Raw genomic sequence first — 20,423 nt, 5'->3', positions numbered from 1 at the left:
TCTGTAGAAACATCCAGAGTGAGGTCAGATGTAGTGAATGAAGGAGTGAACATTTCCTATGAAGTGGTGATGTGTTGGTCCTGAACAGATGGGCTCAGTTAAAGCAGCGGTTCTGAAACCTTTGGGGTCCAGACCTCCTTTAGACGGGCTGCCAGTCCTCCTGCTGAGAGTCAGGTTTAGTCAGAGAGGCAGGAATATGTGGAAGGAATATTTTCCAGACGGACCAACAATCAGAGAGACTTCAGGATCAGGTGATCCATGGAGATCATGAGGAGTGATCTGATCACTCTCAGCTTTCAGCAGATCTGTTCAGTTTTCCAGCAGCTTAGAGAGACAAAGAGTTTCTCACTGCTGCAAGGAGAAACAAGAAGTCCAACTGGAAAAGAAAGAAGTCAGAGAGGAGGAAGAGAGGAAAATCTGTTGAGAGTTTAAATCTGGTTTGACTCCACAGATCAGAGAAACATCAGTTTCTGATGAACCCCAGACTGCTGAGGAAGGAGTGATGTGTCACATTTATGATTTAAATAATCAGAGAAACCAGTTTAACATGATGTAGTATTATGGACACACTAAGGAAATAAAAGATGAAAATACGAGAATAAAGTCAGAATATAACAACTTTATTCTCATAATATTATGAATTTCTTCCAAAAATAATTTCTATTTATCTTATTATGACCCTAATACTCTGTGATAGTTTACAAATGTTTTTGTTCTGGTTTTTCCTACTAAGATAAAAACAGTTCTGCTCTTTAAAAGATTCATTCAGTTTTTATTTAGTTTATATTCATGATGTCATTATTGCACACAATCAGATCATCTTTAGGTGTTAGTGCTGCCTAAAGGTGGGATCATGTGGGATCATGGTAGATCTCACAGTCGCAGTAACTAAGTTGTGGCACTTTGTTAAATATTTCTCTCATGAAATATAAATGTGTAATGTTGCCTTGTGTAACAACAATTTATAAGCAGCAACGTTTCACAATAAAGTTTTCATTTCAATGAATTTAATTTTACGCCTGTCTAAATACTTTCTTGATCAGCCCATAAATTAAAATCAATTCAATAAAGCACTACCCCTACAAGGACCCCATGATAGACGCTCTTCTATCCGTCCTGCCTAGAGGCGATGCTCACACCGATGCTCTATGGTAGGAACATCTGACCAGGTAGCACAGATCGTCACTGTTCTGCCGACTCGGGCCGCTGTGGGCGTCCCTTGATTTGATCGGTTAGAAAAAGCTCCAGAGACCCATAAGAGACACGGAGGAACATGGAGCTGCAACACTGACCTCTATTAACAAGAAGACAAGTTATTTCTGTCCAGCATCTCAATATGTAGTCTGATTTGAAAAAGGAGAACAAAGTTTATTTCCGTTTCTATTTCAAAGTCACGTGACTTCAGTTTTCATGATTAACCAGAAACGTCTAAAATCAAAGTTTGTTTCGTGTGAATAAATATTTACTGTTAACAGTTCAGATAGATTTTTTTAGACTGTATGAAAACAATACAAAAGTTTAAAAACCTTCAATATTTCGGTTTTAAACAGTTCTGTAGTCGAAAGACTTCGACTACATTTCCCATGAGCCTCTACTGTCAGAACAAACCTTTTCATGAACTTTGAGCTCATCATGTCCCAACAGGCCGCTGTCTAACAGGCGTCAAAACTTAAAGACGTTTATTTCCAGAGTTAAAGTGACAAACTTTCTATTCAGAGCATTAAATGACAGCAGCGCAATAATATATCTGACATTAAACCACTTTTACACAAACAGAGAGATTATATTTAAACAGCGGAAGTTGCTGCTCAGATTAGTTCAAACTGGGACTGAAAGGTTCGGTCTGTTCTCGCTTCTCTGACCCGGAAACAGAGAAAAGCTTGAAAACGGGTCAGAACCAATTTTATAGAAAGTGTGTGTACTCACTGGATCTGCTGCTGAGATGTCTGCGTCACACAATGGAGGCGCTGCAGGTGTTCAGCTTGATACAGGTGAGGAGGAGGAGGAGCTCACCTTCTGATGTGTACACTGTAAAAAATAAGTGCCCTGCCCCGGGGCAGCTCAACATGTGGCTCAGGAAGCTGAAATCGAACTTACAACCTTCTGGTCACAAGACGACCACTCTACCACCGAGCCACAGTCGCCCTAAAAAAGCCACTGCATGATCCTTTTGCTAATCTTCTTTAAAACCCAGAATAACGAGCTACAATTCAGTGCAATTTAATATAAACAGTGAGTAGAAAAGGTAAACTAAGGGACAAACCATAAAAGCACAAGTACAGTGAAAATAAACAGAAATCATTAGTATTAAAAGAAGAAATTTTAATTCTTAAATCAATACGTTGCTATAAAAATTGAGCCGAGTTGCGGCACTGAGCCGTCAGCCACTAAACTTTACAAGTTTAACAATAATTCTGGACATGGTTGGAGTTCCTTAAACTCTTCTGGGGTCAATTTGCAGTGACCAACTGACCTGACCTACATGTTTTAGGAGATGTGGGGGGAACCGGAGCACCCGGAGAAAACCCACGCAAACACGGGGAGACCATGCAAACTCCACACAGACGGTCACTGTGAAGACACAGCGCTAACCGCTGCACCACCGTGCTGCCCACGTTTTTTCCAATTGGTTTGGGAAGGGATCTATTTTCTAGTTAGTCAATGGGGGAAAAATCTTTGCCTTTTTAAATTCTCTATTGACGGAGCGTGGCATGGCGCCCCGTTCACAGAGGCTACAACCTCCAAGCGTTCGATTCCTTGGTTCCTCTCTTGCACGTCTTTTTCTTTCTCTAAATATCTAAATCAAGAACATTAAACATGTTCTTGATCATCTTCACTCTTGCTTTTTCTTTGGCTTCTTTAATCGCAGAATGTTTCGTATTTTTTTCCAAAATGAAAATTTTGATTTCTTTTTTTTACCATCCTGCGTGGTTTTAGTATCTGGCTTGTTTAAATCCTCCTGGATGGTTTCTCCAGCGATCTCGATCTTTGCCAGGGATTCCGGATCTGTGGAACAACCTGGTAAGTTTTCTCCTGGGAGTTCCTCCTCTGAACAAACCTCTTGATTTAAAACTTTAACCAGGTCCACTTGGTTCTGTGAATCTTCCTCCTGTTCTTGGAAAACTGCGATCTGTTTCTGCTGGAAATCTTTGTTCTCAGATCTCAGAGTGTCTTTAACTCTTTCCAAATCATTTTTCATGCAACGTATCTCCTGATCGTATTGTTGTTTTAGTGCAGAGACTTCGGTTTCGTACCGACAGTTTAGCTGCAGGTACAAACCGTTTACCTTCTCCAACTCAGCCAGTGCACTCCTTTCTTTCTCCTGCAGGAATTGAATCTCTTTGGTTGTTTTTTCTTGCAGGACGGTGTTCTCAGCTCTCATCTTTTCAAGTAGCTCCATGTCCTCCTCTGATTTCTCCATGTTAGTTTTTCTCTCTTGAATTAATTGCAAATTTAGTCTTTCAACTCGTTCTAGCAGAGCAGAGTAATTGATTTCATGGACCAGATTGTCTTTCTTTTCTTTAGACAGAGCTGTTTCCCCCTGCTGAATCATCTTCTGGAATGTTTCCACGTCTTGTTTTAGTCCAATAACTTCACTTTCATATTTGCAGTTCAGTTCATTGTATGAACTTTTGACGTGATTTAATTCTTCCTTCAAAAGTTTCTTGCTGTCCTGCAGATATTGAATCTCTTTGGTTGTTTTTTCTTGCAGGACGGTGTTCTCAGCCCTCATCTTTTCAAGTAGCTCCATGTCCTTCTTTGATTTCTCCACGTTTGTTTTTCTCTCTTGATTTAGCTGCAAATTTAGTCTTTCCACTCGTTCTAGCAGAGCAGAATAATTTATTTCATGGATCAGATTTTCTTTCTTTTCTTTAGAAAGAGCTGTTTCCCCCTGTTGTATCATCTTCTGGAATGTTTCCACGTCTTGTTTTAGTCCAATAACTTCACTTTCATATTTGCAGTTCAGTTCATTGTATGAACTTTTCATTTGATTTAATTCTTCCTGCAAATGTTTCTCACTGTCTTGCAGGAATGTGATCTTTTGTGACATTTCTTGGAACATGTCGTCCTTCTCAGCTCTCCCATTCTCCAGGAGTCCTTGTTCCTCACTAAGCTGCTCTTCATCAAACGTTTGTGTCTCGGCCTCCTGCCTCACCAGAGCATCGTCTGCTTCGTACTTAGAGCGCAGCTCCTCGTAGGAAGTCTGCAGTTCGTCCAGTTCTTCTTGGAGGGCCTGACTTTTCACTTTCTCATCATGTATTTCAGCTTTAAGTGCTTCCTGGCTGAGGAGGTGGGCCACCTTTAAATCCACATATTCCTGTTGCAAGGGCTTCATCTTCATGTCTTTCACATCTTTGTAAGCCTTGGAAGCAGTGATCACAGCTTTAATGACTTCTGGATCACTGAACCTCTCTAGTCTCTCAAGTTCCCTCTTTGCGTCTTCGGCCTGGCTGATAAGCGTTTCTTTGATATCTGTCTGCCTTTGTAACTGGAGTTTCGTCTCTTCCAGCTCCTCCTTCAGGTGGGCCAGTCTTTGGTTGTCTTCAAACCTTCCGGCTCTCTCTATTTCTAGAAGGGAGTTCAGTCTTTGGATTTCCCAGTGTAAGGCATTCGGCTGTGCAGGAGGGAACCTGCCTTCGGGGTTTTCCTGGACTCCCCTTCTCGCATGGGGTCCCATCATCCCACTTTGGTATCTCGGCGTATGATGAGACATTTTCTCCTAAATACAATCAGTAAAATAGTTGATTGGTAAACTACCTGAACGGTCGATCGGAAAGAGCTTTGAACGTCTGAACTGCTCAGTGATATTGCAAGCAATGAAAAATATGCAGAATTGTGTTACATACAATTCTGCAGTTGATGACATCACAGACTGCATGGCCAGTGACATCACAGAATCTTCCTTTGCTGGCGGTGTGACATCATTCCACCACCAAATATCTTCCTCTTTATTCTTGTTTACATTCAAAATAATCCAGGATTCACTTGTTTTTGTCCCAAATATCAGGGCATCAAACTCATTTCCATTTGGGCCAAATCAAAAATCAGGATGTTCTTAAAGGGCCTGTTGGGCCGAAACGTATTGATAAAAACCAATTCAATTGTTAAAATATCAATAAATAAGTGTTTCAGCATTCAGTAAGTGTTTCTTAAAATAACATAATATTGAACATCTTTTCACACTAATCAGTCCATCCAGGATTGTTTTTGTGGTTCTCTGCAATCAACATCACAGATTTTGTGGTGAAATTTAGAAATATTTGTAATTTGATATTTGCACTAATATATGATGTTAAATGTGATCTTTTATTAATTGCTCCATCAGTCATGGACTATAACTTGACATCAAGTCAGGCTGAAACAGCAGCCACTGGAACCCAAATGGTTTCGGCCAATTTTGAGAAAAAAAAGTTGCTAAAATCAGAAAAAAATGTGGGGATCTGTTGATTTTTGTGTGAATTTTGCAGTTATTAAAACTGGAAGGGTCTATTGCTATAATTTGGAGTCTAGAGGGCCACATAAAGAGCTATGGGGGGCCAGATTTGGCCCTCGGGCCTTGAGTTTGGCACATGTGCCATATATGATCATCTCATGTGAACTCTTTTCAATATCTGTTTCTTGAGAAAGTTAATTTTGCTTGTTTAGTCAAACATTTTATTTTCTTTTGCATAGTGGCAAAAGAGAGTGGGAAAGAAAATTTATAATCAATAGATGTAAAAACATGAAAAAGTAAAAGATAAAATCTATAATCTATATGTGACGGTACCTATGCTATCCCGATTGGCAACTTGAATTTTAAGATAACTAATTTAATAATACTATGAAGTTACCTTTAAGGCGCACAGGCCCGCTACATATGAGGCACGAGACAATTCCACTCAGTCCAATCAGTTTATTATTTCAATTTTCTAGTCAGAAATATATTAGTTTAAAATCACTCACACATTAAAACGACATTTACGGCTCAACTCGAAGCTGGCAGGGACCTACAAAGGAAACACAGCAAACCAAATAAAAGAAAATCGTGCACCAAACCAAAGAAAGTACCACCACCCAGAAAGTCCACCACCGCCACCACGAGCTGGCCGTTCCTGTCAACAAAAGAAAAGACATTCAAATTACATACATTTCTTGGTTATACAGTTCAGTCCTCACAAATCAAGCAATAGCAGTCCAAGTTAGGAGTCCGTCCTGAGACGAACCGCCGCGCCACAGCAAACGCCAGCCAGAGCGGCACCAGAGGGATCAGGACGAGCTGGTCATGAACCAGCCTGAATCAGCCACACTGGACGAGAGTCAAAAGCCAGCTTACGCCGACCAGGACAGCGGGTATGAAGCCGACAACCAGGGCGACGGGCAGGCCGCCGTCAGCCGACGACGAATAACCAGGTCACAGGCGGACGGACCGTCAACCAGGGACAACAGAGTACGGGCAAGCAGCCGGCCAAGGACAAACAGCAGCGTCTATCAAACATACATGTCAAAAATAGAATCTGGAAGCATACGTAAAATGAGCTTTGGCTTACCACTGAGCTTGATGCGTTATGCCTCTGGCAGGGAGAAGAAGCAGTCAGCTGGTACAAGTCACCTAGATATTACAAGTAAAGCTGAGCTAAAGCTAGACTTACAGATATTAAAGGTGTGAGAAGCTTCTTACCAGAAGAAGGCTTGAACAGCAATTAATGTCTTAAGCGCGTCAGTCGTATAGCGCCAGTCAACAGTGAAGTCTGAACCGGAAGGAGAACGTGTTGTGTACCAGGTGAGGGAGGGCCCTTTATATGCAGGCAGCGCTACAACCAATTAAAGTCAGGCACTTGTGTGGTGCGTTCAGGGCCCACAGGGCATACTGCCACATTCCACCCCCCCAAACTGCATCGACGTCCCGACGATGATCCAACTTAACACCAAGGTCGAAATACCGCAGACATGGTACTGGATGAAGGCGTTTCTCTTACTGCTGGCCTTGGAAGATGATGGAGATTATGATGCTGGCCAGCAGTTGATCGTACAGATTTACGCACCGACACCCCGCTGGGACCAGACTCTGCAGCTGGTACAACTGGTAATGAGGTAGGTTGATTTGTGGCCACGCTAGGAGCCACAGCAGATCCTGAAGCCCTAGGAACCGCATCAGAAACCACAGCAGCAGGTGGTGCAGATGTTACTTGCTCCTCAGGCCATGGCCTCAAGAACAAATCACCCTCAAATGACAGCTCACCATCTGAAATGGAATAATGTTCAGGAGATGCAACTTCAACAGAACCTGGAATAGGTGCATCAGCACCAATTAAAACCTTCAGCAAAGAGCGATGTACCCTTCTTACCCTGGTCTGGTCATGAACTGGTGCCACTGAATACACTACCCCACCCTCTCTTGGGACTTGAACAACTATGTGTTTCACTGAACTCCACAAATCCTGAGTTTTCTGACGACCTTTACTCCCCAGATTTCGGATCAACACAAGCTGGCCCTCCTTAAGAGGAGCTTCTCTGATGTTTTTATCATGATTAGCTTTTCTGCGTCCTGCAGAAGTCCTCAGTTTTTCTCTAGCACCCTCAAATGCTATTTGCAGGCGGGTCTGATGTTCTTTGACCCACTCATGAACAGTTCCAGCAACTGGATTTTGAACTCTTCCCAACAAGAAATCAACTGGAAGACGTGGTTCTTGACCAAATATCAGGAAAAATGGTGACTCACCAGTTGATTGATGAGGAGTGGTGTTATATGCATAAAGCAACTGGGGCAAACAAACAGTCCAGTTTCGTTTCCGGGACGTGGGCAAAGTTCTCAACAGGTTGTGAAGCGTCCTGTTAAAACGTTCACATTGACCGTTACCAGCTGGATGGTAAGGCGTGGTACGAGATTTAATGATACCGTATAGACTGCAAAGCTGTTGGATCAAATTGCTTTCAAAGCTGCGGCCCTGGTCTGAATGGATGCGTGCTGGTACTCCAAATTTTGCAAACCATTCCGTGACCAGGACCTGCGCTACAGTGGAAGCGCGCTGATCCCTGGTTGGGACAGCCAAGGTATACTTGGAAAAAACATCAGTCATTACCAGTACATTCTCTAGCCCGGATGGAGTTGGCTCTAACAAAGTAAAATCCATTGCCAGAATTTCATTTGGTTTCGATGCAAGCAAATGGCCCAAGAAACCACGAGCAGGTGGCTGGCTATCTTTGGCAACCCGGCACCGCTCGCAGATTTTACACCAGTCTGCTACCTCTTGTGACATACCTGGCCAATAACAGCGAGACCGTAGCAACGCTAAAGTCCGATCCACTCCCTGGTGTCCATGTTCCTGATGGACCTGAGTCAGTACGTCCTTTATCAGGGCCTTTGGCAGGAGAAGTTGGTACACTGCCCCACCACCATCGGAACGAAACACCTGCCGATATATTAGGCCATCCAACTCAGTCAGGCGATCCCACTGGCTGAGCAATGCAAGAGCAGATTGTGAAAGCCCTTGCCGCTCAGTACGGTTTGGCCGCTCTTTTCTCTGCCAGAAGGAAAGAACCTCTTGAAGAGCTGGATCAGCCTGCTGGAGAACACGGAGATCACCAGGGTCAAAAGAGGGAAAGACAGTTACAGAAGACTGGAAGATCTGTATGTGCTCACTTTTCACAGCTTGCTGTAGTGGCTGAGGCACAAGAGTACCTGAACCCAAAGAAGTCACTTCCGGGGGAGCCGGCCAAGGCCGGCGAGACAAAGCATCAGCATTTTGATTGGACTTAGCAGGCCTGTATTTTAACTCAAAGTTAAAGGAAGCAAGCTGGGCTGCCCAGCGCTGCTCTACTGCTCCAAGCTTGGCCGAGTCCAAATGGCTCAGAGGATTGTTGTCTGTATAGACAATACACCTGTGGCCCAAAAGGTAATCTCTAAATTTTTCTGTCATTGCCCATTTCAGGCCCAACAGCTCCAATTTCATTGAGCTGTAATTTGACATATTTCGCTCGCTAGGTCTTAACCCACGGCTAGCAAAAGCAATGGGTCTTATCTTACCATCTTGCTCTTGTGACAAAACTGCTCCCAACCCACTGTGACTTGCGTCCACCTCCAAAATGAAAGGGAGGGAAAAATCTGCATAAGCAAGGACTGGAGTAGAAGTGAGCTTGGCTTTAAGAGCCTCAAAACTCTGCTGACACTCCTCAGTCCAGGCTCCAACAATACTCTGAGTAGCCTTCCTTTTAGGCCTTTTACTAGTTAGCTCTGCTGCTCTACGATGCAAGGGGGCAGCCATCTTAGCAAAACCTTCTACAAACCTACGGTAGTAGCTAGCGAATCCCAAAAAGGAACGCAACTCAGTGGCTGTGGTGGGCACAGGCCAATTTGCTACCACCTCGATTTTAGCAGGGTCAGTGGCTACTCCCTGGTCAGAAATTACATGGCCCAGGTAGTGCACCTCCTTCTGGAAAAAATGGCATTTGCTCAGTTTGGCTTTAAGGCCCTCCTTCTGCAGCCGTCCCAACACCACATCCAGCCTCTCAAGATGTTGCTGTATAGAGGATGAAAACACAACAATGTCATCTAAATACAGTAAAAGGGATTGGCATTGCTGGTCACCAAAAATGCGCTGCATTAAGCGTTGGAACGTGCTCGGGGCATTGCATAGGCCGAAAGGCATGCGATTCCACTCAAAAAGCCCGAAAGGTGTACAAAAAGCGGTTTTATGGCGATCACTTGCTGTGACAGGAACCTGATTATAACCACTAGCCAAGTCCATAGTGGAAAACCACTGGGCCCCTGTCAAAGCATCAAGGGACTCCTCAATGCGAGGGAGTGGAAAAGCATCCTTCCGTGTCTTGATGTTAAGTTGACGATAATCAACACAAAGCCTGATGCTGCCATCCTTTTTGCGCACAAGCACAATTGGTGATGCATAGGGGCTGGAGCTTTCCCTAATGACATTTGCTGCCAAAAGCTGATTTATGTGGTCCTTCACAAGTTCATACTCTGATGGAGGAATTCGACGGTAACGCTGCCGAACGGGAGCGTCATCAAGAAGGGGAATGTCATGACTGATCAGGTTGGTGCAACCCAAGTCCTGATCATTAGTGGCAAACACGGAAGTGTATTTACCCAAAAGTGCTCTCACCCGACCCTGATCCTCCGCAGGCAAAGATGATAAATCAATTGCCTCGATCCCATCTGCGGCAGGAGCAGCAGCTGTTTGGGAAGACACATTTACAAATAATGGGACTTCAGGTACGCCCGCTGGAAGACTCACCACACTAACACTATTTAAAGTTCCCACAGTGGTACGAGGGTAAAGCAACACATCCGTGTGGCCCACATTTACCACTGGAACATAAGCAGTGCCCCGGACAACCTGAACTAGCGCAGGGGATGCTAACAAACCAGCTGGTAAGCCAGATTCCGATGGTTCAAACAAGACAGTAGTGCCTGCGTATTTCTCACAGCAGGTGGTAGGCACAATCTTCATTACACCTCCTGGAATGCGGCAGGCCCTCCCACCACGCACCCTAACCTTACTAGGCTGCTTAGGAGTCTGCTGCATTTCAGCTGCATGACATTTCTGTAAAGCATTAACCAAGGGTTTGGGAGATGCCACAACCGGAGTCGTATTAAACAAAGCATGACCATGCTGTCCAAATAGCTCTTGGTAACACTTATTTATGACGTTCATCCCCAACACACCAGGAACAGAAGCTGAACCACTATCTGGAGGGTTTCTCACCACCAACACCCCACAGTGGGGCACCAACTTGCCACACAGTTCAATAGATACTTCCAAATAGCCAATGTAAGGAATAGGGAGACCATTGGCTGCTTTTAGCTGTAGCCAGTGGCAAGCTCTCAAACGCTCTTCGCCCCAGGGCTCAAAGAATTCAATAAAAAAGCTCTCTGTAATAGTGGACACCATTGAACCAGTGTCAACCAGGCACGGTACCTTTACCCCAGCCATGTCCACTTCAATGTGTGGGCAAGAAGCAATTAATTTAGGCGCATCTGCTGAATACAAGCCATTAGTTGAGCCTATGAATGCCCCACCCGAGCTGTGGCTCTGCAACGCGGTGGGCGCTAGTTTTCCGGAAGCTGGCTTCCCTGACGTGACCCTGAGAGAGATTGCTGACGGAAGGCAACGCGGGGCCCCCCACACTCCCTAGCAATATGTCCGGGCTGTTGGCACCGTCGACATATAATAGGACCGTGACGTGGAGAGCGGCTACGCCCTTGTGCAGTTTGAAGGAGGGAAATGCTTTGAGTAAGCTGATTAAGTTGCTCCTGTTGCTGTTTTAAAAGCTCTTTTAACTCATTAACCTCTCTCTGAGTGGGGTTAACAATAGATGGTGCCCCACCACGCACAGCAAACTGAACGCTAAAGGCAGAGAATTACTCCTGCCTCGCATACTAGCTGGCAACCCCTCTAATTCCCACCTCATTGCCTCACCTCTGACATCAAGCAGTGTTGCTGCCGGTTTCAGACGAACATACTGTTTCAGCGCACCATCAAGGACATATTCTATGAACTGGTCACGCAGGAGAACTTCAGTATTAGGCATATCCCTAGGAGCCTGTGCTTTTACTTTCTCCATGAGGCTCATCAAAGCAAGGGAGAACTCTTGCAATGTTTCCCCTTCTAATTGCTTTCTGGAGAAAAAGGCCTCCTGTAATGCAACATGTGACTCATTACATCCATAGAGTTCCTCGAGGATAGAAATAATTTTAGCTGGATCCCCTCGTTCCTGACTAGAGCGATATTTGATTTCATCCCTAGCCTCTCCTTCTAAATGGTCGTACAAAAAGAAGGCCTGATCTGCTGATGACAAATTTCGTGCCCGCATACACGCCTGTACCTCCTCAACCCACTCGCTCACACTAATCCCCATCCGTCCCCTAAACATAGGACACTTACGATCACGTGGGACAAGCACTAACCTGTCTGTTACTTGGGCAGCAGGGAGTGCAGAAGCTGAAGATGGCCCAGCACTGGAGCTAGATGTGGAAGGCGAACGCTCTGCACGCAGCTTCTCATTGTCAGCCTTTAATTGAGCAATCAGGGTCTTCAATTCCAGTAGTTCTTCCTCCATTACTACAAATAACCAGCTCAAGAAAATAAATTAACCGCTGCTGTTTGTCCTTAGAATCAAAAAAATAAATAAAAACTACTGCTTGACCATTAAATAGCAAATACAATGAAGTAATGGAAAAGTCTCAGCCTCAAGATTGTAAAAAAAGATCCTGCTCCCAGCGCCAAATGTGACGGTACCTATGCTTTCCCGATTGGCAACTTGAATTTTAAGATAACTAATTTAATAATACTATAAAGTTACCTTTAAGGCGCACAGGCCCGCTACATATGAGGCACGAGACAATTCCACTCAGTCCAATCAGTTTATTATTTCAATTTTCTAGTCAGAAATATATTAGTTTAAAATCACTCACACATTAAAACGACATTTACGGCTCAACTCGAAGCTGGCAGGGACCTACAAAGGAAACACAGCAAACCAAATAAAAGAAAATCGTGCACCAAACCAAAAAAAGTACCACCACCCAGAAAGTCCACCACCGCCACCACGAGCTGGCCGTTCCTGTCAACAAAAGAAAAGACATTCAAATTACATACATTTCTTGGTTATACAGTTCAGTCCTCACAAATCAAGCAATAGCAGTCCAAGTTAGGAGTCCGTCCTGAGACGAACCGCCGCGCCACAGCAACCGCCAGCCAGAGCGGCACCAGAGGGATCAGGACGAGCTGGTCATGAACCAGCCTGAATCAGCCACACTGGACGAGAGTCAAAAGCCAGCTTACGCCGACCAGGACAGCGGGTATGAAGCCGACAACCAGGGCGACGGGCAGGCCGCCGTCAGCCGACGACGAATAACCAGGTCACAGGCGGACGGACCGTCAACCAGGGACAACAGAGTACGGGCAAGCAGCCGGCCAAGGACAAACAGCAGCGTCTATCAAACATACATGTCAAAAATAGAATCTGGAAGCATACGTAAAATGAGCTTTGGCTTACCACTGAGCTTGATGCGTTATGCCTCTGGCAGGGAGAAGAAGCAGTCAGCTGGTACAAGTCACCTAGATATTACAAGTAAAGCTGAGCTAAAGCTAGACTTACAGATATTAAAGGTGTGAGAAGCTTCTTACCAGAAGAAGGCTTGAACAGCAATTAATGTCTTAAGCGCGTCAGTCGTATAGCGCCAGTCAACAGTGAAGTCTGAACCGGAAGGAGAACGTGTTGTCTACCAGGTGAGGGAGGGCCCTTTATATGCAGGCAGCGCTACAACCAATTAAAGTCAGGCACTTGTGTGGTGCGTTCAGGGCCCACAGGGCATACTGCCACATATAACTAGTGATTTCTATAAAGAAATTCTACAACCACTAAAACACAGGTGTCAAACTCCAGTCCTCAAGGGCCGCTGTCCTGCAGTTTTTAGATGTGCCACAGGTACAAAACGCTGGAATGAAATGGCTTAATTACCTCCTCCTTGTGTAGATCAGTTCTCCAGAGCCTTGCTAATGACTTAATTATTCTATTCAGGTGTGGTGCAGCAGAGGCACATCTAAAAGTTGCAGGACACCGGCCCTTGAGGACTGGAGTTTGACACCCCTGCTTAATAGACTAGACAGTTAAGGATGATATAAAATGTTCTACATAACGGGCTTCTGCTTTATAATGATTTAAGCCATTATGGTGTTAAAAGAAACTCTGGGAATTTTAAAACATCTGCGGAGAACATTTTCATCAGACACTGACTGAAAAACGTTTGACTCATGTGTCTCAATAAAGCTGTAAAAACCGGATTTATTTCAATTAATCTGCGAAATAAAACCCACCGTTTTATGTCTTACATGGTTAAGAAACGTGATAATGTTATGAATATCTTTAAAAGTTTCCTCTTCGGTCATATTTCAGTCCGTTTTCTCATCAATATGCGAGAGTTTAGAGCGATGCGCGCTCCCGCGACCGGGCACGCGTTTCTCGGCAGGCATGCAGCTGTTTCTCGGCATGAATGAGTGTCTCGGAGTAGCTGACTGGAGTTTGACTAGACACTTGTACTGTGACTGAAAGGTTCGGTCTGTTCTCGCTTCTTTGACACGGAAACAGAGAAAAGCTTAGAAAAAGTGTTAGTACTCACGGTCTACTGCTGAGATATCTGCGTCACACAATGGAGACCAAAACTGAAGTTACAGGAAAACTTCTTCCTCAAAACGTTGGTTGCTGTATCAGCAGACTGTGTGCGCATGCGCCTGATAACGGTGAGCATCAACTCAGCAGGACTGACCTCAGATTGGGGCAGATGCTGCAACTTTGATGTTTTTATAGCTTTCGTTTTAATATTTTACATTTATTTCCTCTAACTTCCACAGAGTTTCTTCAGTTCCCCATACACTAAATATTGCTCATATTTTTAATCAGCTTTGCTGACATTATTATTTGCTTTTTATTCCATATTTTTTTGTGGTGTGTCTTCAGTGTTTTATTCCTCTGTCTGTTTTTACATTTTTATCTGAAGTTTAATTTGGTTTTAATTTTTTTCTCCAACTGGTCGATTATCAAACATGTTGGACTAAAACATTGAAGGATTTGCAGGTTTCTGCAGGAATTTCTCCCTGTTTATTCTAGACGTTATTTATTGAAGCCGTTCAGGAGTTTTAAAGCTGAAAACTTCATTTTTGTCTTGTTTTCTAGCTTTCCTTGCCTGAAAATAATCTTACCCTAAACTTTACAAAACACTTTGTGCTTCATGAAAACTTGTTTTTAAGAAATGTGTTTATAATCAACATTTAAGTTGATTATCGTTTGTACCTTAAAACTCATTATTTTCTCACTATTCATAGATTAATTCTGAACAAGATATAAATCTTTTATAAACCCTAAAAATGCAATCAATTACAAACCTTGCAACTAAGAATATTTAACAGAAAGCATCTATTTTAATCAGTGAGAAAATGATTGACAGACAAAAACTGATCAACAATTGTTCTACAGTCACCATCAAATATGACATTTGTTTCTATTTAAATAAAGTCCTCAGATCTACAGACATACAGCAAATAGATTTGCTAAAATTTTCAACATCCTGGATATTAAATTTATAAGTTACAGAATCACACAACCACAAAACGGTACCACTATGTTTCAGTCCATAAAATACATAAATATTAAATAGCAATACATTTTCCTGATCCCTAAGTAATATTAAATGATAATATTGTATAAATTCATATAATCAGTTTAAGGAAATAATAATAAATCACTCTGTAATTTATGTTTGTAAAATAAAGACCTTCACAAGTCTAATGGAGAAATCTGGACTTCACAGAGTGTTGACTGGAAACAAGAAACTAAAACAGTAAAAATATAAAGTTTTCAAACTGCTTCAAGTAAATGGTTAAAAATGTTGATTTTTTCCAGCTGAATCCAAAAAATGGAAATGCTGCAAAACAAAAAAATCACCAGAATAAAAAACAGAAGTTAAAAAAAATCATCTGCCAGAATAAAAGACAGAGAGACGGGCAACAGCCGTTTGTTTCTGACCTGTAAGAAATCAAGTTTCCAGTGCGGTAAAGAGAATCCATCGCTCTGAGGATGAATGAGTGAACTTTGGCTTTAGGGATGAAGGATGAATCAATGCTGGAAAATTTCCAACCCAACATTTAAACACATCATTGTGGAGAAACAAGCAGAACATTTTCCACTCCTTAATGTTGGATTTAAAAAGTTAATGAACTTCCTGTTTATCATGAAATATTAGAGAAAATCTCTCAGCCTGTCATTGATTTTTGTTTTATGCCTGAGGAGTTATGATATCACAGAATATGAAAGAATGAAGTAACACATTTCTCAAACAGTAAACCCTGAATAGATACAGAATAAACACAGGAAACTTTTCTCTAAACTATAAAAAATTATCAACAAAATATTGAAACTTTTAGTGAAAATACTTCAGTCAACAAATTATAACCAGACTGGAAACATTCAACTAAACTACTAAGTAAAATGAAAAGATAAAGTAACAAATAAGAATAAAAACAGTAAAATAATTCAGTGATATTTGTTCAGTTTATAAATATATTTTGTTTTGAGGCTAAATTAGCTTCAGTGCTAATTAAGAACAAAAACCAGTTTACAATTCAAAACTGAATTGAAAATCAAACTAATATAATAAAATAATTTTTGAAAAATCATTTGCTTGGATTAGTTTGGATAATTAATTCTTAATATTATATTAACAAACCTGTACTGACTGACTGACTGACTACCAAAATGGCGGCTTAAATGAATAGACAGGCCTGATCGTGTCACATCTGGGATTAGAGGAAGAAAATTATTTATCAATCCTTTTAAGTACCTTTAATACAGATATTAATATTTGTATGAGCGCTGGCAACCAGAATGCTAAAGCTAGCATTAGCATATCCTTAGCACTAGCATTAGCAGCTGATATGACAGTTCTGACCTTATGTACTCTGTGTTTAATTGACTTTGACATTTTTTTTATTTGTAGTAAATTGGTGCTACATCAATAAAGTCAACTGAACAAAACGAGTTAAAAAGATTTAATTATCCAACAACTGACTGTTATAAACAATAAAAACATCAAATATTCCAGCACAGAAACTTCAACAAATCCAAACCAGTTCACACAATTTCACAATAAGAGTCTACTATTTAAGATCAAAGTTTTGTCCATAATCAATGGTTTGGATATTTACAATAATCAGTTCAGCTTAGTTTCTAACATGTCTTTGGGTTTATGACTCCATATGTTTCCCTTCAGTTTATGACTTACTGGTTTGGTTCCAGTTCCTCACAGATCAGCCCCACATGTTTGCAGAGAAACGGGTCGAGCTCACAGAGGAAGCGGATCATCTCAGAACTGCCAGCGGCTCCTTTCCTCCTCACCATGTCGACTAAAACTCGAGCTTTGTCTCCTCTGATCTTCTCCGCCTCCACCGCCTCCCTCTCAGAGTCACTCAGGACCTTTTTCTCCAGCAGTTTGTCCAGCAGACTCTGCAGAACCGGCTCTGAAATCCCATAGATGATTCTGGTCCGGGTTTCCTTCAGCTGCTCGTCAGAAGGCAGACCCGGTTTCACTCTGTGAGCCACAAGACAAACCCGTCTCTCCCAAACGCAGCAGGAGGTTTTTGTCTGCTTCACACTCAGCTTAATGTCTCCTATGATGCTGTTTAAAACCACCTGGATGGAGGTGAAGTAGCTGTTGTAGGATTCTGGGTCAAATTCTGCTTCTGCGGGCTGAACCAGAACCGATTCTCCTGCAGGGCTGGTGGACAGAGAGTAGGTTTCCTTCGGACACAGTTTGCAGGTTGGAGGAGCATCTATGAACGTCTCCGGCCCGAATAATTTTTTCCTGGACCGTTTCAAATCCCGGATCACAACATTCCCTGGAAGAAGCAACAGATTGAGGAAGGAAGTGACGCCGGGATCAGCTGGAGGTTTGTAGAACAGCAGAACCAAGGCTCGGACCGGGTCAGGAGGAGAATCTTCATCCTTGACGTTCCCAAAAGCAGAAAACCCTGTGATGCTGATGATGATGTGAGTCTCTGTGATCCTCTCAGGCCCGATGAACTCGACGCCTTCGTCATGTAGATGAGCGACGGACAGGAAGTGACATCGTCCTGTGGAGCGGACCTCACAGTGAGGGAGATGAAGCTGAGCCACAGACTGCTGCTGGCAGCTGATGTCAAACAGAGGTCCTGCAGGCTTCTTGCCATGTGGGCTCAGTAATCTCCTGTTCCAGGGAACAACCCTGTAAAACACGTCTCCTCCTCCCTTCATGTCAAACACCAGGCCGCTCACTCTGCACTGGTACAGGCCTGGACTGGAGCACTGGAACCAGTAGGTTTCATCATCTGCATCTCCACAGAAACCAGGAGTAAACTCCTCAAAGCTGCTGTGGAGCTTCATGTTGGGTAAACTAGCAGCTCGGGGTAAGATACTGACGTCTAGAGGAGGATCCTGACTCCATGAGGGACAGCTCTGAGACAAACAGGAAGAGGATTTTGTCCTCTCCCTTAGCTCTAGGTTTTGTAGCTGTTCATGAAGGACGGCGGTCTGAGTTTCAGCAGGTTTGATGTTTTCTGATCTGATCTGAGGTTCAGTTTGTTCAGCAGCTGCTTTGATCTCCACAACCTCACTGACTGTGTCTCTGCTGCTGTTCTCAGGAAATGAATCTTCAGGCCTGTCACTGATTTCAGCAACATGGCATCCGATATTGGAACGGGGCAATTTCAGCTCAAGGTTTTCAAGACATGCATGGATATACTGATAATCTGGTCTTTCTTGAACCATTCCGTGATAATATACCTTTTTCCTTAGAGGTCTTCCCTTCAGACAAGATGATGATCTAACCAAACAACAGGAGTAATCACATGTATCAGAAGCGTCATCATATGTTTCAGTCCTGGGTTCTCCTGGTTCTGTTGACGTTTTGCAGCAACAGAACCAGGAGAACCTGTTTCCACATTTATCTTTGGTTTTAGGCATTTCTGTTTTCTTTTGAAAGTCCAGTAAGTGAATCCTGATGAATATGAGTTTCTTTTTAGAATAATTTTTATAATGATTCTTTCATCTTCTTTCTGGCTCCTCTGTTAATGGACCTGGGAAATCAAAAGAGAAAAAAACATAAATAATCTTTTTCCATATGAATATTTTCATTATGTCGTTTCCACATCCTGATTATCAAGACAAAATATTAGAAACTGAAATCTAATTTTAAGTTTAATGTGTGAATTATTGCTTATTTATGTAAAAGAATAACAGATCTGGAGATCCTGTGTCCGTCAGTCGTCTGTGGGACTTTGATATGATGAGACCTGAACTGAATATGTTCTCCAGAAATCAAAAACATTTGATTTTTTACATCTAATTACAACATTTAACCATATCAAGTTCAAAACTTTTAACATAGAGAATAATCAAACATTTTTCCTCAACGTTAAGCAAAAAGAAAAAAAACTCAATTAATTATTCTTTGATTTCCACCAGAGGGGTCAAAGGTCACATAAACCAAATTAGATGGAGAAACTGCTGGTTTCTAATTGAATAGGATTTATTTTAACAAATAATAAACACTTTAACTACTTTTTCTTACACAAAAATCTATTTGTATTAAAAACCAGACAGAAAATGTTCAAAGACCTTATTAGACATCATTTACAAAGGTATAAAATTTTAGGTTTTTTGGGGGAAATTGCTGCAACAAAAAATAATCTGTATTTTCTTGGCATTTTACTGCAAATTTTGTTATTTTGTTTTTTTAAATCAACCTATCTGTGATTTTGTGATTGTTATGAAGCACTTTGGTCAGCTGAGTTTGCTGTAAATGTGCTATATAAATAAACTTTAACTTGTCTTGCATAAAATAAATATTTATTAAGGATTAATAATAAACTCAAATGGTCATGATGAGGGGAGAAGAGGCACCAAATGCTTCCGGAGGCGTTTGGTGCCTCCTGAAGCACCAAACGCCTCAGGAGGCAGAGAGTGAACATGAAGAGCGAGGACGGAAGGAAGTAGCAGAAACTTTATAAACTCTGTGATCAGCAACACCTGCACAGAGGAGCTCAGGCAGAAAATATGAGGACTAAACATTAAATCTGTGTCAACACCGAATCAGACCCAAAACTGTAAAAAAAACCAAAAACTAATGTTTAACTCTGAACAAACAGCAGGCTAAATTCAACCAAAACTGAACTTTTCTGGATCGACTAGACGCCAGACAGCAGAGAGATTCCTGCCTAAAAGAACTAAAGCACTCTGGCAGTGAAACCGGATCAAATAATCACAGGTACAACTCAGAACCATGTTCTGCTGGAACCACAACAGGAAGCAAACCCCTGGATTTATCCAGCAATCAGAGTCAGAGAAACCTAACAGAGATTAATGTTCAAAGATCTGAGTTAGCAAACCAAACTTCAGCTCCTCCTTGTCCAACACGGCACCAGAACGGCACCAGAACGACACCAGAACGGCACCAGAACGGCACCAGAACGACCCTCCGACCCGCAAACATCAAGAAATCAACCAGACAGCAACATTATAACAGCAGCAGAAACTGGAAAGGCAGCAGGAGCATCATCATTGTTAACGATTTAAACATGAAAACAGCATTAGCATTATGCTAACCAGAGCAACGTAAGCATCAACTAAACCACAACGTTCAGAGCTGATTATCAGCAAAGAACAAATGTTAGTGGCTGATGAACAGAGGAAGTAAACAGCAGAAAAGAGCAAAGCAATATGGAAACTAAAAGTGATAAAACAGAAGCTGTGGCTGACGGCCAGCTGCAAAATCCTCTGTTTTGTCAAACAAGATGGAGAATTTGGTCCAACGTTTCCTTTCCTGCTATGATCTCCATGATCACCAAAGTGATACAAAACTTTCTGTCATTTTCTATGACAGATCAAATATTTCCAGC

At 42.4% G+C, this 20,423-nt stretch overlaps 2 protein-coding genes across 17 annotated transcripts in view; one reads left to right on the top strand and one right to left on the bottom strand.

Annotated features, from left to right (window-relative positions):
- The window catches only part of LOC116712080 (NACHT, LRR and PYD domains-containing protein 3-like), a 612,764-nt gene that overhangs the window by 119,843 nt on the left and 472,498 nt on the right, over window positions 1-20,423 (bottom strand). For 2 of the 16 annotated variants that reach the window (XM_032551873.1, XM_032551874.1), the window contains exon 2: window positions 1,927-2,028. The exons of 13 other annotated variants lie outside the window; for them this stretch is intronic. The gene's annotated coding sequence lies outside the window, so the exon portion shown is untranslated. Of the gene's footprint in view, window positions 1-1,292; window positions 1,351-1,926; window positions 2,029-20,423 lie in introns of those variants that run through there. One more of the 16 variants, XM_032551863.1, reaches the window with a different exon arrangement.
- Window positions 1-20,423, top strand: part of LOC116712074 (NACHT, LRR and PYD domains-containing protein 3-like) — a 1,065,068-nt gene that overhangs the window by 982,673 nt on the left and 61,972 nt on the right. The window lies entirely within an intron of this gene.

The sequence above is a fragment of the Xiphophorus hellerii genome, chromosome 21 (assembly GCF_003331165.1).
Source record: "Xiphophorus hellerii strain 12219 chromosome 21, Xiphophorus_hellerii-4.1, whole genome shotgun sequence".
NCBI classification, from domain to species: Eukaryota; Metazoa; Chordata; class Actinopteri; order Cyprinodontiformes; family Poeciliidae; genus Xiphophorus; species Xiphophorus hellerii.
The sequence above is the reverse complement of the archived record's forward strand: the minus strand, read 5'-3'. Positions and strand labels throughout refer to the sequence as shown.